The following is a 20,331-nucleotide window of genomic DNA, read 5'->3' as shown; positions in this document are numbered from 1 at the left end:
ATCCAGGTTTGCAGTCTTTAAACAGACCTATCTTGCCACCTGTTGGGCAAAATGACACACGGGAGCTAGATGAAAAAGTGTAAAAGACAGTTTGTACATTACTTTTATTCACTTACCTGTGCAAGTGAATGCATAAGAACTTCAAACAAAATTCAAAGTCTCCCTTTATGGCAAAAATAATTCCAAACATAGCAATGACTTGAAGAAATCAAATACCTTTTTGTAGCCTGACAAAGTTCACTCATTTTGAACATGCTGACATTTCAAGATTTAATTCTACCAATTTATGGAGAATCTTGGACAAGAACAGTTAAATCACTGCACAAAAAATAAAGATGCTGTAGAGGAAGAACACTGGCTCCAGGCCTGTACTTCCTCTATATTTCCTTGAGCGCTAGTGTTTCTTGATTGTACTTGAAATAAAGATTAGAAAACTTTGAGGCAATTTGTTGTGCAGCATAAAGTAAGAAAATAAAACAAGTAAAAGTATACTAAATAAAACAAGTATACTTAATAAGGTAAACAAGCAATTGTTTCTGTAAAAAAATAAATAGGTGATAGTTCTTAAAAAGTAAGTAAAATTTTATTTGTATAGCACCTTTCTAGACAAGTGTCACAAAGTGCTCCACAAGTTAACACACAAAGACACACAGTAAAAATACAAGCACCACACTTAAGTGCATCACAAATTAAAAACATTAAAAAGATACAGTAACAACATAGTCAACAACACACATTAGAAAAGGCCTGTCTGTATAAATGGGTCTTGAGTTGCCCCTTAAAACTCTCCCCACTATTGGCGGATCTAATGTCAAGCAGAAGGTTGTTCCAAAGCCTAGGTGCGACGACAGAAAAAGCACGGTCACCCTTCGCCTTGAGTCTGGACCGAGGAATCGCCAGCAGCCCCTGGTCCAAGGACCTTAGAGGCCGACCAGGAAGGTGTGGGGACAAAAGTTCAGTGATGTAGGCCGGAGCCTGGGCGTGTAATGCCTTGTAAGTTATCAGCAGGATTTTGAAATCAATCCTAAATTAAATAGGTAGCCAGTGGAGGGAGGCCAATATGGGTATGAGCCCTCCGACTGGATCTACTAAGACGTCTGGCAGCGGCATTCTGGACTAACTGAAAACTTGTTAAGGCATGTAAAAAGGGCATTACTATAATCCAGGCGAGAGGAAACAAATGCATGAATAATCATTTCAAGTTGCGGCTTAGGCACCACTCGCCTTAATTTAGCAATGTTCCTCAGCTGGTAGAAACAAGACCTAGTCAACAACTTAACATGCCCGTCGAAATCATAAAAGAATTAAAAATAACACCTACATTTTTACAGATTGATCTCACATTAGAAGACAAGGGGCCAATACACTGCTGAGCCTCAGTTGCTATATTGTCTGGGCCAATAACAAGAACTTCAGTTTTTCAGAGTTAAGCTGGAGGAAATTGGTTGCCATCCAGTCCTTGACGGCAGCCAAACAATCCTGTAAAAACAGTTAGTTTATCCAATTGATCTGGTTTGAAGGAGACGTACAGCTGTGTAGCCGCATAACAATAGTATGAAATACACTTAAAATGACCGATTAACTGCCCAAGGGGAAGCATGTATAGAGTGAACAGAATAGGACCAGCCCTGAGCCCTGAGGCACTCCACATGGGAGAGCAGTGGGTGATGACACAAAATTACCAACAGAGACTGAAAAGCTTCTATCAGAGAGATAAGATGAGAACCAATCCAAGGCAGTCCCAGCAACACCCACCCACTGCCTAAGCCTCTCAATAAGCATGCAGTGGTCAATGGTGTCAAACGCTGCACTAAGATCCAGCAATATCAGGATAGAGCAGTCACCAGCATCAGTACGCATTAAGATATCATTTGAGACTCTGAGGAGAGCTGTTTCAGTGCAATGTTTTTGACGGAAACCGGACTGAAAGCTGTTTGGCAACCACTCTTTCAAGGATTTTTGACACAAAAGGCAACTTAGAGATAGGCCTATAATTCATGGGCAGGGATGGATCAAGATTAGGCTTTTTAAGCAGAGGCTGGACTATAGCGTGTTTAAAATAATCAGGGACACAACCTGATTCAAGGGAGTTATTTATAACTGATACCAAGCAGGGGCCAATGGATCCCAGTACAATTTTGTACAGAGAGGTTGGTAAGATATCTAATGGACTGGATGATGATCGCATACCATGTTAGTGAGCTCTTGAAGAGAGATGGGAGAGAATTAAGCTATCCAAAACTACAGGCCTAGATGGATAGTAGATAGGGGGGGCAGAGGAGGGAAGACTCAAAGCCCTTATATTAATAATTTTATTCACAAAATGGGAAAGGAAATTATCACAGTCAGCATTCGAAACAATTGGCACTGCAGGAGGTGTAGGAGTCACAGTATTATTGATGGTGTTGAACAAGACCCTAGGATTATGTTTGTTGAAGGAAATACGATTTGAAAAGCATGGGCAGCATCCTTAACCTTATCATCAAAAGTGGACAAGAGGTCCTTTAAATGCAGGTAGTGAACTTGTAATTTAGTGGATTTCCACAACCGCTCCACCTTTCTACATTCCCGCTTAAAACAGCGAATGTCATCATTTATCCATGGGGATCAATTGATCGATTGATTCAACACAAACAAGCCTCATTAAAAGACTGCATTACTGTAAGTCATTAATGTGTGCATGAGGAGGCAGAACTTGTCTTGGGTCACAGCTTACAAAAGCTGCCGAGAACTTCTCTGCCGAGAAACTGTTGAGGAAACGAGAACTAGTGACGTCTACAAGGTTGAGAGTCCAAGTTTAAAATGACATCAAACAAAATAGATTTATGATCAGAAACGTAGAGGTCATCGGTACAGAGGGCTTTGACAGTCAAGTGTAGTGTAAAAACCAAATCAAGAGTATGCCCTATACTGTGTGTGGGACCAGAGTAGACACATGTTGACAGTTAAAGACTATCACCAGTCTATAACAGTATTTTAATAACAGTATTTTAATCTGCTTTTTCACTTCTATCTATTAAGGTTTGTGAGTCCAAAGGGCTTCTCCTTATCCATTGTTGGCTCTTGCTTTTCTCTGATCTCTACATTTCATATGCAGTCCTTCTCCTGTCTTTTCTCTCACTTCCTCTATGTGATCCAGGTCTTTCTCTTGCTTTGTCTCCATTGCATTTCCCTTTCTTGCCCATGTTTTCCTCTTGCCTTTTCCCTTGCTCTCTCTCCGTGATCCAAGTCTTATCTAATCCTTAGGGGGCGAAGTAGTGCACCCAGACTGCAGGCTCTGTGGCAGAAGAGAAGTATAGCTCAGACTAACAGAGACTAACAGTTCATTCTGATAACTGTGGGAAAGTTACAGGACAATGATCACTTTAGATCAAATTACTTAGTTTAAATCATGGTTTAAATAGAAGTGATGAAGCATCGCGTTAGTTCAGGCAGGACACGGAAGTCACGCGTTGCTACTCATGTACCAGCTGATCACGCACACCAATCATAATCCAGTCTCATAACAAAGGCGGTCTATATAAATAACCGCCGCCTCCATTTACTCTTTCTTCTCAACTGCTGCACACATTCCTCCGCACTGCTGCTTGGTAAAGCCATACCATGCATGCAATCAATGATAGGATAGTTTTTGTTTGACATTTTCTTTTCTTTTTATCACAAGTAACTTAATGTTGCACACAACCTGACATGGACCTTGCCTTTCTGTCACTTGCTGTTGTAGTGACAGAAAGTCACATTCATTGGCGGACCGTTCAATAAGGTGCGTTACATCGGGAGACTCACAATCTTCTTATTTGCTTAACAGCGGGAGCTTAATCTAATTTGTACCGCTAACCCGGGTATTATTATTATTATTATTATTATAGTACAACTTGGTGTAGTCGTTGTTTCACTCGGTGTAGCTCCTAAATGTGTATTTTAAGACCAGGATATCGTAAAGTTGGACAGCTAGCCTTAGCTTGGTAGACATGCCTTCATCATGGCAGCCTCCCTCCCAAGCCAACGTCTTTAGCTAGCTAGCGTTAGCTACAGGCCCAGTCATTTACAGTGTTTGTCTTACGGGCATGCAGAATTACATTGATTTAACTAAGTATATGCGAAGAAAGTGCCAAGATACCTTCATCATAAGATGGCATTACACTTCAATGCTAATCGCTCCAGAACCGTTAGAAACGTGTCAGCATGCCTCGCTGCTGTGCCGGACAAGTGTCCACTGTTGCCCACGTGCTGTCGTAAAGCTCAGAGGCTGAAGTGTGTATCGGTATAATGTAACGTAAAATAAAAGCGTTGATCATTAGCAATGATCATATGAATGACCATAAGTATGAGTTTAACGGCAATAATTTCCACAAAATATATGAAGCTAGCTACTGTGCCTGCCGATAGAAAACTACTTGGACTCCTGGACAAAGATCTAATCCAGTGTCTCTCTTCTCTCCTGCTGCCTTCAGGTTATGCTGCTTGATGGCAGGGGCCATCTACTCGGGCGGCTTGCTGCAATCGTGACTAAACAGGTTCTGCTCGGTATGTGTAGACGTTTATATCATATGGAAATCTTAATCATGCAAGATAATAGCTATGTACTCACTAAAGCATGTCCAGTGTCCCTGCCATCATGAGTTAAGTAGCTCTGTTTATATTGTGCAGTGTTTGAATCTGCAGTATTGCCTCAAACTGTCAATGATGTTAAATATCTGCCTTGCTTGAGTTTAACGACCATGAGAAAACTCACATGCACTACCATCTGAGACGGATTACACAACACAACAAGTATCAATGTTTGTTTTTTTGGTCAATGCTGAGAATTTGTCCATTTTTCTTCTCAGGCCACAAAGTGGTAGTGGTGAGATGTGAGGGCATCAACATCACTGGAAACTTCTACCGCAACAAACGTGAGTGTATCTCTTGTCACATCTTCAAGTTGTGTTCACTGTGCCCTATAGCAGACATGCTTTGTCGGTGATGTTTTACCACAGTAAAAAATTTGAGTTTAACGACCATGAGAATACTTTACATGCACTACCATCTGAGACATGAGCATCATATATTGAAGTAATGTTCTTGCAGGATCTGCTGTCGTGTGTAGTTGTAACATGCTTCAAATGGTCTTTGTATCATGTGCATCTCAACAGTGAAGTACCTGGCTTTCCTGCGCAAGAGGATGAACACCTTACCACTTCAGAGCTCCCAGCAGGATCTTCTGGAGGACTGTCAGAGGTGAGATCGTAGAAGAATTGGACACTCTGGAAATTGGATATCCTCACTAGAACATTCAGCTTTGTTTGAATACTGCTGAAAGATATCACTTCTCTGAAATAAATATTTAAATTATGGCTACAGCTAGATTATATACCCAACTGGACTGAATGATTGTCACTTTTACAAGGTTATACTACTTGAATGACTTGAGAAATTCAGTCACTTGTAATTTTCAGATTGTGCTATTTAGGTTATTCAAGCCTGGTTTTGGTGAACTCAGTTCAGTTGGAGTAAGAACTGAACAGGCTGAATGTAAACATTCACCAATCTGATTGAACTTCATTGAGGAATGCAATGCTGTTTGTGCAGTAACATAAAGACACATTCTGAGTAAATTGGGCTTGGATGTCCAGTTGGTCTCTGGCTTTATTTGGATCATGAGTTTGAAAAGCAATATGCCTGTAGTTAGATGGCCTTTCATTTGACCGAGCACAAGTTGTTCCTTGCTTGACAGTGATGAGCACTTTATCCCGAAGCTGATCATCTATTGATGAGACAAACCTTACGGATCTGACTACTGAGTTGAGTCAGGACATACTGTTGTGCTTGGGCAAATGAACATTTGTGACCGTTCAAACATTGATTCAAACAAGAATTCTGTCTCGTCAACCCAGGCATGCTATCCTGTCCATAAATGGACCTGCTATTTTCTTCTACTGATTTTGGTTTCTGTTCCACAGAGGAAGCGCATGGTTGTCCCAGCCGCCCTTAAGATTGTGCGTCTGAAGCCCACTTGCAAGGTGAGCCTATAGCAATTGTGTGAAAGAAGGCTGGTCAGGTTTTACTGTCAACCTTCTGACTAGACTTGAAATGCTTACCTTTCACTGCACAACAAGGATAAACTGACAACCTCTGTACAGATGCACTGTCAAAATGCTTCACTTTACCTGCCACAACAGTTGTTCTTGCTTGACAGTGATGAGCTCTTTATCCCGAAGCTGATCATCTATTGATGAGACAAACCTTACGGATCTGACTACTGAGTTGAGTCGGGACATACTGGTGTGCTTGGGCAAATGAACATTTGTGACAGTTGTAATATTTACGTTGAATCTGTATTGAACTGACAAGATCTAAATCTAGATTTAATTTGGACAATCAGCTTTCTCCATAAAGGGCTGTCAACTCTGGAACACATTACCAACTGAAATCAAATTAATTCCAGATATAAAATCTTTTACAACAAAGGTTAAGTGCTGGCTAAAAGCAAACCAGAGCTGTACTCATTTTTAGCTAATTGTACTCTAAATTACTGTTGGTGTTACTGAAAGCTGTATATTTTAATTACACTATACATGTAAAAGCCCAACTAGGGACAAGAGTTGAAAATTAGCAATAGCTATAAACTCTCTGTGCAGCACATCAGTTTCATGCTCTGTATTGGAACTATGTTAAATTGCATTGTCCCTATCAAATAAAATTCAAATAAAATAAGAATTCTGTCTCTTCAACCCAGGCATGCTCCCTCACAAAACCAAGAGTTTAACGACCATGAGAATACTTTACATGCACTACCATCTGAGACATGAGCATCATATATTGAAGTAATGTTCTTGCCATGACCTGTTGTGTGTAGTTGTAACATGTGTCAAATGGTCTGTGTCATGTACATCTCAACAGTGAAGTACCTGGCTTTCCTGCGCAAGAGGATGAACACCAATCCGTCTCATGGACCGTACCACTTCAGAGCTCCCAGCAGGATCTTCTGGAGGACTGTCAGAGGTAAGATCATAGAGTAACTGGAACTTGATATCCTCACTAACATTCAGCATAGTTTGAATAGTGCTGAAAGATATCACTTCCCCTGAAATAAAGTGCATTTAAATTACAGCTAGATTATATACCCAACTGAACAATGGCCCCTTTTACAGTGGATTAAAAAGTTATATTACTTGAAGGATTTCAGAAATTCACAATCTTTCAATTTTCATATTGTGCTATTTAGCACTCAGTTGGGGTAAGAATACATTGTTAACTGAATAGGCTGCATGTAAAAAATCACCAACCTGAGTGAACTTCATTGAGGAATGCAATGCTGTTAGTGCAGTAACATAAAGAAACGGATTCTGAGTACATGGGGGCTCAGATGTCCAGTTGGTCTCTCGCTTTAGTTAATCTTCGAAAAACAAGATTCCTGTAGTAGATGGCCTTTCATTTGACTAAGCACAAGTTGTTCCTTGCTTAACAGTGATGAGCACTTTATCCCGAAGCTGATCATCTATTGATGAGACAAACCTTACGGATCTGACTACTGAGTTGAGTCGGGACATACTGTTGTGCTTGGGCAAATTAACATTTGTGACATTTGCAATATTTACATTGTTGAATCAATGTTTGAACTAACAAGAATTCTGTCTCTTCAACCCAGGCATCCTTTCCATAATTGGACCTGCTGTTTTCTTCTTCTGATTTTGGTTTCTGTTCCACAGAAAGCGCATGATTGTCCCAGCCGCCCTTAAGATTGTGCATCTGAAGCCCACTCGCAAGGTGAGCCTATAGCAATTGTGTGACGGAAAGGCTGGTCAGGTTTTACTGTCAAAACTTCTGACTAGACCTGAAATGCTTACCTTTCACTGCACAACAAGGATAAACTGACAACATCTGTACAGGTGCACTGTCAAAATGCTTCACCTTACCTGCCACACAGTTGTTCTTGCTTGACAATGATGAGCTCTTTATCCCGAAGCTGATCATCTATTGATGAGACAAACCTTACGGATCTGACTACTGAGTTGAGTCGGGACATACTGTTTTGCTTGGGCAAATGAACATTGCAACTGAATTCAGTGCTGCAACTGCAATGACAACTGCAATAGTTACGCTGTTGAATCTGTATTGAACTGACAAAAATTCTGTCTCTTCAACCCAGGCATGCTCCCTCACAAAACCAAGAGGACAGGCTGAAGGTGTTTGATGGTATCCCCACCCTACAACAAGGTGAGTGGTCGCTCTACCACAAAGTACCAAGGACCATATTAATCATATAAAAATTAGTAGTCTAAAGTAGTCTCTTAAGTCTGGTCCTTAAATGTCCCTATAACCCCTTGCTGTCTGTGATGTAAATCTTTACCTTACCTACCTTGTTTGAGTTTTGACTCTGAAAATAAACTCTATCTGAGACATGTTATCCATTCCATAATCAGACCTGCTGTTTTCTTCTTGATCTGATTTGGTTTCTGTTCCACAGGAAGCGCATGGTTGTCCCAGCCGCCCTTAAAGGATAAGGCTGGTGTTTTTTAATGCATTGCTTACAGTCAACAAATCCTATGAAAATAACAATCAGCAGTGCGTTTGCTCTACTCCCGTTACTTTCTGACTTCCCATGTACCGTTTTAGCCGTCAACCCGGAAGTCATTGGCTCCAATTGTAAGCTAAAAACATTGAAATACAGCTCACAAAGACATAGTTTCAATATTAAAAATCACTAACTGTTACCACGAAAATTCGGGCTGTTGTAGTTATTACCAATTCAAATGGGAACAAATTCTTCATGCCGGGGGCTATTTTCGGTGCAACGGAACTACTTTCCTGAGATTGCAAACATGGTTACAGCCGGGTTATTAATTTGTTTGAGGAAAGTCGGCTGGCCCAGTGCATCGTGATGATGGAATATGCTGCCCAGAGCAACGGCATGGCTCTTTGATGTATTTTTAATCTTTTTTTTTTTTAATACAATGGAGTTCTATGGCTGCTGGGACATGGCTGCATTGGGCACCGGCTACATGGACGAGACTTGTTGGCAAAACAAAATTATTGCTGATTTTGTTTTCATAGGATTTGTTGATGGTAGCAATGCATTAAAAAACACCAGCCTTATCCTTTAAGATTGTGCATCTGAAGCCCACTCGCAAGGTGAGCCTATAGGTTTTAATGTCAAACTTCTAATGATTTGACTTTGAATGCTTACCTTTCAATGTACGAGGATAAACTTTGACAACATCTGTACAGATGCACTGTCAAAATGCTTCACTTTACCTGCCACAACAGTTGTTCTTGTTTGACAGTGATGAGCTCTTTATCCCGAAGCTGATCATCTATTGATGAGACAAACCTTACGGATCTGACTACTGAGTTGAGTCAAGGACACGTTGTGCCTCAAGCTGAAGCTTTTCAATTTAGTGAAGCCTCTCAAAGAACTAAATGTTATGGAAATGTTAAATATACTTATGCTAAAAGTATATCCAATAGTCTAAAACCAGTCTATGTAGAATTTATCAGCTATAGCACATTGAATTGGTCTAAACATGTTTGTAACCTGAGCAATCTAAGCTTGCTGTTGCTGCATTGTGAACCCCTTGTAATGGATGGATCGTGTGCTATATTCCTATACTGAAACATTCTGACTTTAATTTCCTTTCCTTCTCAGTTCGCCCTCCTTGGGTGCCTGGCACATGAGGTCGGCTGGAAGTATCAGGCTATCACAGCCACCCTTGAGGAGAAGAGAAAAGAGAAGGCCAAGCTCCGCTACACCAAGAAAAAGACCCAGACCAAGCTGGCAGAAAAGAACGTGGAGGGCAAGATTGCAAAATACACAGACGTTCTCAAACAATACGGAGTCCTTGTCTGAGCTGGTGTCTCCTGGCCAATAAAGATAAATAAATGTTTATAGAAAGTGTATTGACTTTTTTCATTCCTGATGCCTGCAGAATTGCACTTTTTTTTTTTTAAATAAAAATGAATTATTTGTAATCTGCATGCATTGTGTGCAAAACAACCAGTACTTAAAAATGAGAGAAAGCATACTCTGTCAATCAGATCTTGCAATGTGAAGATCATGTTTCACAATAGGTGGAAGTAAAACACCTTATGTGCAGTGCTGCAGCCCAGTAATTCACCTAACGTTGAAAACTGAAAGTTTTTCAAGACTGGATCTGGATTGTACAGATCTTTTAGCAATCCAAGATCAGATTGATATTGATATTTGAGTCAGTTTTTCAAATGAATATAATTGTGATCCAGATACCACAAAATAAAGATCACAGAATCCAGGTTTGCAGTCTTTAAATCTAACTATCTTGCCACCTGTTGGGCCAATAGACATGAGGGAACTAGATGAGAAGTGTCAAAGACAGTTTGTACATTACTTATATTCACTTATCTGCACAAGTAAATGATTTATAAGAACTTAACAAAAGCCTCACTGGCAAATATAATTGAAACTGTAATGACTTAAAATAAAGTACCATGCTTCTGACATTTCAGTTAGACATGGAAGAAGTAATTCTACCAATTTATGGAGATTCTTGGACAAAACATTTTAATCTGCACAAAAAATGAAGAGATTGAGGAAGAACACTAGCTCTATATTTCCTCTCTACTTCCTGAAACACTAGTGTTTGCAGTTTAAACAAAGAGCCATCACAATAATTTAATATCCAATAACGGCAGATTAGAAACCTTTAAATGAGGCAATTTGCTGTGCAGTTACATCATCACATAAAACAAAGTATACTTAATAGGATAAACAAGCCATTGTGTATCTAGAATACATAGGTGACAGTTCTCAAAGATATATAGAGAATGTTCACATGGTTCAGACTATCACCAGTCAGGTGATAGTCTGAACCATGTGATACCATACCATAACAGTATTTTAATCTGCTTTTCACTTCTATTAAGGTTTGTGTGTCCAAAGGGCTTCTCCTTATCCATTGTTGGCTCTTGCTTTTCTCTGGTCTCTACATTTCATATGCAGTCTTTCTCCTGTCTTTTCTCTCACTTCCTCTATGTGATCCAGGTCTTTCTCTTGCTTTGTCTCCATTGCATTTCCCTTTCTTGTCCATGTTTACTTGCCTTGCTCCCTCTCTGTGATCCAAGTCTTATCTAATCCTTAGGGGGCGAAGTAGTGCACCCAGACTGCAGGCTCTGTGACGAGAAGTATAGCTCAGACTAACAGAGACTAACAGTTCATTCTGATAACTGTGGGAAAGTTAGCTTGTGTCAGTTGGGGTATTACGGGACAGTTATCATTTTAGATCAAATTACTTGGTTTAAATATAAGTCATATTAATGGCTTTCACCATGCAATGAATGATAGGATAGTTTTTGTTTTTAACTTTTTATCATAACTAACTTTTTGTGTAGTAACCCTAACCCAGAAATCTCAGTTTCAGTCACTTTCAGTTCAAAACAATAGACTAATATTGAATTGTCCTCAATAATCGTATTGTAAGTAGCAGCAGGATTAATATGAAGTGCTGCATGATTAATACTAATTAACAACTCAAGTCTCAGTCATTGCACACATCATTACTTTTGAGACCCAGAAGCACTTCATGTTTTCTCTGTCAGTCAAATATCTTCATTTCCATTTCACAATTGATCTTGTCTCTGTCTTATTCAAAAACACAGCGCGTTATTTCCCTCAGCTAATTATGGAATGAATAATGTGACTTATAGCACAGCGAAAAACTGATGAAGAGAAAATAATTTTTTTTTTATTTCTGCTGTCGTGGCAATTAAAAAAACATTTTCATATTGTAAAAGCCAGAGGCATTTCTCGCTTAGAAGATTGGCTGTCTGACAATATTACATTTTGAAAAGTGTGGATGTGGAAACTGAGTGTGAGGATCAGAGCGCAGCAGCCATGAGAAGGTTTAATTACATGTTCTTTGGAAATTAATTTACATGATGACTCACCTGGTCCAGAGGCAACACTGAGGTGTTAATAGAAGCTGCTGGTTTTAGATCTAACTAGGAGTTTCATTCCAAAACACCATTTGAGGAATCTGACACCTGCTCTGATGAAATGATTGCTAACATGAAAGATTTTTTTATGATTAAATAATCTCAAAGTTCTTAGTTATCTGGAGGTTTCTCCTTCCAAATGAGTAACATTTTAGAGGATGTAATCATCTGTGTTTTTTAAATATTGATCAGTGAACATCAGGTTAACATTTCTTCCCCCAAATTTGAATTTTGGAATGAAAACAAATACGCAAATAGAGGCCACAAAACCGACTCAGAAGTATTACCAAGTATTAACTAGAGCTTTTGATCTGTTTTACATGTTTGTACTGTTACAGATATTCATGAATCGCAATTCCATTATTTGCAAGGGAACAATAATTTAGTAGGAACTTTCATGAATCAACAATCTAATAAACTATTTGATAATGCCAGTTATTAGTCAACAAATTCATATAATCACAGATTTGTAGGCCTACTTATTTTCCATCCTTTTGTCCAGGTGAACTGTTCCTGGCAAGACAATGAATCAACTAAATTAATTTAGCATTGTGGCAAATCAGGATGCAGTCTTCCCTTCACAAATCATTTCTCTTCCTGCAGTTGAACCTTTTTACCAGAAGAGGGTAGTGTCACACTTAACTTCATGCGGGGTGATGTGGGAAAATAGTATTTTGTCTTCAAAGTAATTGTCCGTAAAAACATGGTTTAGGTCTTATTGCTGTCCAATTTACAGATAGAAAAAAAGGTATCAATTCAGGATATAGATAGAAGTTAACAACTGATTAGATTTTATATGGTTTGAGCTTTTAAATGAGCTGGGTGTCTCAAAAAGTTTATTTTATAGCAGTAAACATCAATGTCATGCCAAAAAGACAAACTAAAAAAGATGTTGGTATTACTGCTGTTTCTTATAGGTATTGTTGCTGTGTTCCTGCTGTGCATAGGTTGCCTTCTTTCTCCAACTTACACTTTCAAAAGGTGTAGACCTATATTTTTTATACATTGCAAAATATGATGCAATCCTGTCAGAACCTCCTTTATTTTGGACCAAACCTGTAGAATGTGTCTGGACGGTCCAGCGGGACTGTTAGAGCCCTAAAACATTCAGACTGAAGTTGATGATGGAAGATGAGGGAAACAATGCAATACAAAACCCTGTTGGACTGAATCTTGTAAGTGGTTGATAATATATTATGGTCTTACAGGATTGCTCCCAGAAAATACAGTTGATTCCAACTGGGATCCATATAGGACTTTGCTATTGGATTTCTAAAGCACTTTTTAATTAGGGCAGCTCCAAAATAATTACAATGATGGAACTGTACTTGTTTAGTTTGTATTGAAGTAAGTGTGTCGGAAGCACCTACTAACTTACTGAATATATAAGGATAAGGATGTATAAGGATAAGTTGATTCCTAACCTCTACTGAAGCCGACCTCCTGGGAAAGAATGGCCGTCCTTCAGTGTCCTCTGAATCTTCTGTGCCTCCTGTACCTAAAACAGGACAAACATCACATGTTAGAACAAACTGGGTCACTGCCCATCTCTCCCTTTTCACCACTGAAGAGATTTTTTATTTAGATCTTACTCTAACAGTATAAACTGACAGGGTAAACTGCATTGACCCCATGGCACCCTAAGGACATGCCTGGCCCGTCACGGCCTCTAAAGACCGCTACTGGACATCAATCATATGGATCCACTAGGCAGGCTATTGCTGCAGGTTTAAATGCATTGTGGAGACAGCTGCTAGGGGCGTCACTGAGCGTATTCACTATGTCTGCCTTATGGAAGCGGCAGTTTGGTAGTTACCATGGTAGTTTTCAAGCTTTCTGTTTTGATATATCATCCCTCTTACTGCACATTTTGCTGATGCAATTTGAGTGTCCTTCTAAACTCCTAAGCATTAATACTATAGAAATTGATGTAACAACACAGACTTCTCGAAAACAACAGTAAATAATTCACTGGCTACTAAATAATATATGTAAAAAGAATATATAATTGAAAGAAGTCAGTTTGATACGTTTTTAGTGTGTGGCAAACTCTTTATCAAGTTGCTTTGGCTGTGTAGCTGACTTGTTGGGATGTAGAAGCACATCACATGTTGTGCAAACCAGTTTTGACTTCTTATTTGATGTTGATAATCTATATTTTGAGAGGACGCCTCCTCTCTGTCCTGTTTTTATACTTCCTTCCTGTTAATCTTATTTTACCATAATAGCCCATGTGTGGGGAAAAGATTATTAAAAATATAACGGAATCCTGTTTGATCGTTTGCATGAACATGACAGCTGTAGATCCACCATGTCGCTCCTGTTGGCTTGGGCTGCAGCCGGATACTGATACTGTGACAACTGCTTAAAGGACATCCTGCAAAAAAAAAGCTCTCCATGCACCTGCCTCGCCGCTTCGCCGAGCATCTTGCGATGTCTTAATGCAATTGGTTGCGCGTGTGTATGGGCATTGTATTTGTGTCTTATGGTATTTCTCATTTCAAGCGGCTCCAACTGGAAGGTGAAACATTGGTTCTCTTCTTGATTAAGGTTTGTGGAGGATTGCTTGTGTTACTAAAAGCCAGCAAGACAGTCCCATACTTTCCATCTCTGTCTCTGTCTCTCTCTCTCTCTCTCTCTCTGTCTCACACAAATACCATCCCTATTGGCATCCTAAAACTGGGCCCTCCAAGAATCAGGGGGAAGGCCAATCTGACGCCTGTCTACCTGAGTTAAGGAGGGAAGCCGTGTCCCCAGCAACCAGATGGAGAAATCACTGTGACGGCTCTAAAAATGAGGTTCCTGGATGATGCTGCCTGCTGTAGATCTCTCTCTAATCACACCATCTGAGACAGATTGAAAAGACCATGATTGTCTGAAACGGCTCACACAGACTCGGCCTATTACGGGCTCCAACGATAATAGACCTCCTCCTCCTCCTCCTCCTTCCATTGGGTGGTATTTTTTAAGAGTCTTTTTTTTTTTTTTTAAGAGTAATGGGAGAGCTGATCTGTGTGGGAGCCATGGAGTCTTTGCTGGGCCAAGTGGGGTCTTGTAAATTGATGGGGTTTAATGTTGCTATGCTGCTATTTATATGTACCAGAATAAACTTGCTCTTGTTGAAGTGACACGACTGACACATTATACCACAGTCGTCTGATGTAGCTAATGTTTCATCACAGTGTGTATTCAAAATGCACAGTGTGTGAGTAATGGAAATGATAAAAAGGCTTCCCTGCATGCCAGTGTGAGCTGATTAGTTGGTCTGTTAAGCTTTTATTTGATGTTGCAGTAATGTTCTCTACTGTATATAGCCTATCTCTCAAGCTTATGTCTTTGCGTCATTATTGAACCAAAGATAGCTTTAAAATTAGATTAGCAAACGAGCAAGCTAGTGCGCACAGTTCAAATAAATGTGTCCAACTTCTATAATGTTATTCAGTCCTTACAAAAACTTGACAAAATTTAGATATGTGGGTCTTTATAGGAGCACCGACTCCCTCTTTGGGTTGTCAGAGTAACACACTCCAACAGTTTTTGTGAACTTTTTCCAATCTCTGCCTATGTCACCCTTGAACAAGAGCAAATTTATTAGAAAGCTCAAGGGCTGGCTTTGAGAAGGGAAAAAAAGAGTTGGATTTTGACCAACTGTATAATATCTTGGGGCAAACCCCAGAAAACACTGAACATGAATGAGAAGGAGGTGCTAAGAAAGTCGTCATCCATAAATCGATCGCTCGCCTCGCTCACACTGGAAACCGCTATAATAATGGAAAGAGAGTCATTTTGTTTGTCCACAGATTGACTCGCTACTATGCTCAGATTGATAGTTTCCATTCTTCTCATCACAATTGCATTCTGAAAATGCCATTGATGTGCCCTATTCTGTTATCCATGTTTCTACACTGTGTATACAGAAAGAGACAGAGAATTGCCCTCATGGGCCATTGATGCAGAGTCCTTCGTCTTTTTCTCATCTTCAGCCTTGACTCCACAATGTCACACCCACCTACAGACACACAGGTGCTTAGCGTGTGTTGCATTTGCTTGTGGTGATATTTCACTGACTTACATTCTTCACAAATAACACAAAACCAGAAACTGGCCTCCTATGAAACACTTATACACAGATATATGTACTGACGTGTGCATGCATCCTGCTCACCGCTGCAGCCCACGCACACATTTTTCAACCCACATATTGATGGCAGGTCATAAGTGCCTTTCAGAAAAGCCTTCTAAGAGATGGATGTACTGTGGGTCCTAGGTATGCATAACCGATAATGCATTTCCATGAACATGTGATAGAGCAGCTCATGTCCGTGCCTTGTTTATATTCACTGACCTACCGGTGTAATTGAAATGATTTAGAATGACAGAATTGCGACACACTTCATTCAATCATGCACAAGTCATTATATCCATTTACGGACAAGAGCAGTTGTTAAATTCAGAGGGGAGACAGACTTTGTAATAGACTGCTGTTGGGCAGGCAGGGCCACAAATTGGATTCAGAAATTGAAGTCCGGGAACAGAGAAAAACCAATCACAGAAACCCTTATCAACAACATTGTAATGAAACACCTCAGACGTAAGCACATAAGACACACATGCATGCACGAAAGCTCACAACACAAACTCAAGGAGTGGCAGGGAGGCTAGAGTGACCTTGCTGTGTCTGGAAGGTCAATGTTTCAGCCCAAAGTGTCTTTGAGCAACACAGTACCTGCTTTAGGGCAGCAGCACTCATTCTCTGGTGAAACATACATACACAAGATTCTCATGGGGATGCATGAAGAAAACAAATCCCTAATAACACAATGTGTAAGATGGCGATACAAACACCATTAGTTTCTCTCTTTTTCTTACACACACATACACCAATTCTATAGAATGTCATGTGGCAGTGGACCATACTGCAATTAATGAGCACCAGTGGTATATACATTGAATATTTATGGAACCATGAGAGTGTAAAGACCCACTGTGTGTGAGTGAACTGTGCTGAACATAAAGCAATGGGTCTTTTAGATTTATCAATGTCAAAAGACTGGCACTGTTGGGGCTATGCGACCTCATGTAAACAGAATCAAAATTAAAACAATAAAAAGCCTTTACATTGAGCCTGACTTCAATGTGAATACAATATCTAGAAATGGCCATGTGGCACACATAACAACACACATGTAAGTATTATGATCTCCAAAGGCTAACTGCGTAATGTCAAACAGAAGAGGTTGACAGTCATAATATGTCATAAAATCATAATAATATTATAATTCTAATAAAGGAATGAAATGGAACAATACTTAAAACGAAAAAAAATTAGTCATTGTTTCATGCAATGTTATCTGTGAGTGTCAAGTATTGACTGTGGACAAGATTTTGGGGAGGTGTGGCAGTAGTGTAATATACAATACAGCTTGTGCAGTTTGCTGTTTTGATTCCTTGGACCAGCTGGAAAAAAAATCCAGCCAGTCCAAGCTTTTTTCCCTCCATCTCTAAGTGACATAAAAAGTGCTGAACTGCCCCAGTAGAGCTGCACAGTGGCCAGGGGCGTGTGTGTGTGTGTGTGGGTATGACTTAAGTCACTTTCGGGGACACAAACCAGACTTAAGACCAGTTGATTGGGGACGGCTTGTGCAATTGGGGACAAAAGCCGTGTCCCCAATTGGTAAAAAGCTGATTTTTGGGTCAGTGGTTAAGGTTAGGGTTAGGTTAAGATTACGGTAAGGGTTAGGTTTAGGCAAGTAGTGATTATGGTTATGGTTAGGGTAAGTCTCCAGGAAATGAATGTAAGTCTATGTAAAAAGTGAGATAAGTAAGACTGTGTGTGTGTGTGTGTGTGTGTGTGTGTGTGTGTGTGTGTGTGCATATGCGCCTCTCCCTCCCACCCACATCTAATCCCTCAGGCCTTTGCTGTAAATGAGAATATGCTATGGCCTGGTTAAATATGGGTTAATAATGCTGTAGAATGTGCAAAACAGCAAACAGCTGCATCAATGTATATTATGTGCTTTTTCACTGCTGACATTACAGCCAATAGAACGGGATTCCACTGTATGAATTATACTAGTTGCAGGCTAATTGAGTGATGGCTACAGGCAAATGGAATCCAATAGGGCTGCAAAGGCCAAATGACAATTTATAAGATAAAAGATGAAAGTGAAAGCAATAATGCTGGCATGCTGATGCTAGAAAGTTGTCTGTTGTGTGGAATGATTGGTGTGAATGCTTACGTACGTTCACACCAAACGCGAGCGTGGCGTGTGAACGCACCTTTAGTCTCGTCAAAGAGTGTTTTTTTCCCTCCTTACTGGGGAAACACTATGGCGTGGGTGAAGAGTGGTTGTAATGGAAGATACAGTACCCATCCTCATTTGCATAACAAGCACGTAACCAACCGGTTGCAAAGATAATTAGCCATGCATGACCGTCATGCACTGTCTTGATAACGGGTCCTATATACACTGTTGGTACTGTTTAAAAATGTTCTACATCTTTTTGATTGAGAGGAAAATTCCACATGGGTGTCACATTGATGGAAGGCAAATCTAATGAGGGTGAAGGGCAAACACAGGACAGGCACTTCAAACATACAATGCAGGACACATCTAGGCGATAATTCATTTATCAATTTTTCTATTTACCTTAAAGGCCACAGTTTTGGAACACACTGACACTGTTGTCTTTCGACAACGGGTGTGTCCTGACATCTGGGTCTGGCTTTATAATGGTTAACGTGAGACCAAGGGGTTTACGCTTGAATAGGATATTATAAACAATAAAAAATAGAACACGGGTAAACAAAATAATGGAAACAATTATGAATAATATATGAGTATCAAGTACCTATCAAGGAGTAGTCCCACCTTTTGTCATCAGAAAAGCTTGAACTGTCCGACTACACACAGTCCTGAACTGTGTGTAGTCGGATCTTGGACCATTCTTCCTGAAGGAAAGCCTCCAGTTACTTGAGAGGTGACAGAGGTGGAAATCTACTTTGCACTCTGTACTTCACATAAAGGTTCAATGATTTTAGGCCTGGTGATTGGGAAACTGTGGAAGGCGTTTGACTTCATCCTGGCGGTCATGATACTACTTTTGAATTTGTTTAGCAGTGTGTATAGCAGCATTACCATCCTGTTCCCTCATACATCATGAGGGAACAGTGTTGGCACCATAGGGTGCATCTGGTCCTGTAAACTGGCCTCATATTCCTTGGCTATTATACGCCCGTGCAGAGCTTTGATCAGACCTAATGACTCCCACAATATGGCTGCTCATACCATTACAGATCCACCACCCTGCTAAACAGAAGGCAACAGACAGTGTAGCTTGAAGGCATCCTTTGGCTTTCTACAAACATAAACCCATCTGGATGGAGTAAAAAGGGTAAAAGAGACTCATCAGACCATATTTCTTTTTCCATTGCTCAGAGGTCCAGGTTTTGTTTTCCTTGCAACAGGTCATGGGTCTTTGTTGGTCTTGGATATAAGCTGTTTCCAAATGGAAGCCCTGCCATAAATAACAGCTTTGTGAAGCTCATGACGCAGTTTTGTTCGGACTGCGTCACAGAGATGTTGATTCAATTCTGTGGTCATTTTTGGGGCCACCATTTTGTGATGTTTAGCTCCTGTCCTGTTAAGTGTCTGTCTATCCTTGTCAGTGAGCTTTGACTTGCGACCATTATAATTCGGGCCACCGACTATTTAGTGTCTTTGGAACTCTGTTAGTTACCTCATGTTGCTTTGAAAACTCACATATAAAAGTGATTGTCTGACCTCTTTTAAAGGTGACAAATACTTAATATGACACCTGTGTAGCTGCCTTTGCTAATTGTAGCTGCTTTCATAAAAGTAACAATTTAGTCCACATCACATTTTGTCCTCCAAGGGTATAGCATAGGTTAAGTTGCATATCGTTGCTGTTGGGTGAAAACCTTGTATCTCTCCTCAACTTTTCAGGAACTAAGAAAAACAGCCTTGTTTTTGATCAAATGGGGTTTGAAAGGGTTTCACAATCTCAAGGTTGTAGGATAAATTTCTCAGCCCCCAGAGGACCATAATCCTTGAATTGAATTTAAAGCATGAAAATCACCAAAATTGGAGTCACAAGGCTTTCACATGACAACAATGAAATATAGCAAGTTGTCTCTTTGAGGTGTATTTCCTTCTCACTGCAGTTCTAATTGAAGATTTGACCTTTGGAGACCACGATTAATAATATATACATTACCTTCTTGAATAGATCTAACGCTCAGCCTTAAATCCATAGTCAATAGGCGGTATACTCTAGGAAAGAACATAGATCATCAGAGGTCACAACGGCAGCTTTAACCTTATCTGTTTACAATGGAAAGGCCTGCAGAACGGAATGCGA

The 20,331-nt window shown here is 40.0% G+C and overlaps 7 non-coding genes and 1 pseudogene across 7 annotated transcripts; all 8 read left to right on the top strand.

Annotated features, from left to right (window-relative positions):
* Positions 1-3,571: 3,571 nt before the first annotated feature.
* LOC139647753 (large ribosomal subunit protein uL13-like) lies at positions 3,572-9,877 on the top strand (annotated as a pseudogene).
* LOC139647799 (small nucleolar RNA Z195/SNORD33/SNORD32 family) lies at positions 4,677-4,757 on the top strand. Its single transcript, XR_011695548.1, has one exon. It is a non-coding gene; the product is annotated as a small nucleolar RNA Z195/SNORD33/SNORD32 family (small nucleolar RNA).
* On the top strand, positions 4,956-5,039 carry LOC139647798 (small nucleolar RNA Z195/SNORD33/SNORD32 family). Its single transcript, XR_011695547.1, has one exon. It is a non-coding gene; the product is annotated as a small nucleolar RNA Z195/SNORD33/SNORD32 family (small nucleolar RNA).
* LOC139647796 (small nucleolar RNA SNORD50) lies at positions 5,711-5,786 on the top strand. Its single transcript, XR_011695545.1, has one exon. It is a non-coding gene; the product is annotated as a small nucleolar RNA SNORD50 (small nucleolar RNA).
* LOC139647794 (small nucleolar RNA SNORD50) lies at positions 6,173-6,248 on the top strand. Its single transcript, XR_011695543.1, has one exon. It is a non-coding gene; the product is annotated as a small nucleolar RNA SNORD50 (small nucleolar RNA).
* Positions 7,445-7,520, top strand: LOC139647802 (small nucleolar RNA SNORD50). Its single transcript, XR_011695550.1, has one exon. It is a non-coding gene; the product is annotated as a small nucleolar RNA SNORD50 (small nucleolar RNA).
* On the top strand, positions 7,921-7,996 carry LOC139647792 (small nucleolar RNA SNORD50). Its single transcript, XR_011695541.1, has one exon. It is a non-coding gene; the product is annotated as a small nucleolar RNA SNORD50 (small nucleolar RNA).
* LOC139647793 (small nucleolar RNA SNORD50) lies at positions 9,261-9,336 on the top strand. Its single transcript, XR_011695542.1, has one exon. It is a non-coding gene; the product is annotated as a small nucleolar RNA SNORD50 (small nucleolar RNA).
* Positions 9,878-20,331: the final 10,454 nt, after the last annotated feature.

Source organism: Centroberyx affinis, unplaced genomic scaffold (genome assembly GCF_046629955.1).
Source record: "Centroberyx affinis isolate AG114_WGS23_722 - 3 ecotype Tasmania unplaced genomic scaffold, CSIRO-AGI_Caff_v1 ptg001111l_1, whole genome shotgun sequence".
Classification (NCBI taxonomy): domain Eukaryota; kingdom Metazoa; phylum Chordata; class Actinopteri; order Beryciformes; family Berycidae; genus Centroberyx; species Centroberyx affinis.
The sequence above is the reverse complement of the archived record's forward strand: the minus strand, read 5'-3'. Positions and strand labels throughout refer to the sequence as shown.